This window comes from Bison bison, unplaced genomic scaffold (genome assembly GCF_000754665.1).
Source record: "Bison bison bison isolate TAMUID 2011002044 unplaced genomic scaffold, Bison_UMD1.0 scf7180017864487, whole genome shotgun sequence".
NCBI classification, from domain to species: domain Eukaryota; kingdom Metazoa; phylum Chordata; class Mammalia; order Artiodactyla; family Bovidae; genus Bison; species Bison bison.
The window spans coordinates 7,785,582-7,785,942 of NW_011495047.1; the positions used below are offsets into that span (position 1 = coordinate 7,785,582).

At 51.2% G+C, this 361-nt stretch overlaps 1 protein-coding gene across 1 annotated transcript in view; it reads left to right on the plus strand.

The window, feature by feature from the left end:
- Positions 1–361, plus strand: part of XPO5 (exportin 5) — a 43,543-nt gene that overhangs the window by 24,418 nt on the left and 18,764 nt on the right. The window lies entirely within an intron of this gene.

Consider the following 361-nt stretch of genomic DNA (forward strand, 5'->3'; position numbering starts at 1 on the left):
CCCCACTGAACCGCAGCACGCCAGGTCTCCCTGTCCATCACCAACTCCCGGAGTTCACTCAACTCATGTCCATTGAGTCAGTGATGCCATCCAGCCATCTCATCCTCTCGTCGTCCCCTTCTCCTCCTGCCCTCAGTCTTTCCCAGCATCAGGGTCTTTCCAGTGAGTCAGCTCTTCACATCAGGTGGCCAAAGTATTGGAGTTTCAGCTTCAATATCAGTCCTTCTGATGAACACCTGGGACTGATCTCCTTTAGGATGGACTGGTTGGATCTCCTTGCAGTCCAAGGGACCCTCAAGAGTCTTCTCCAACACCACAGTTCAAAAGCATCGATTTCTTGGTGCTCAGCTTTCTTTATAGT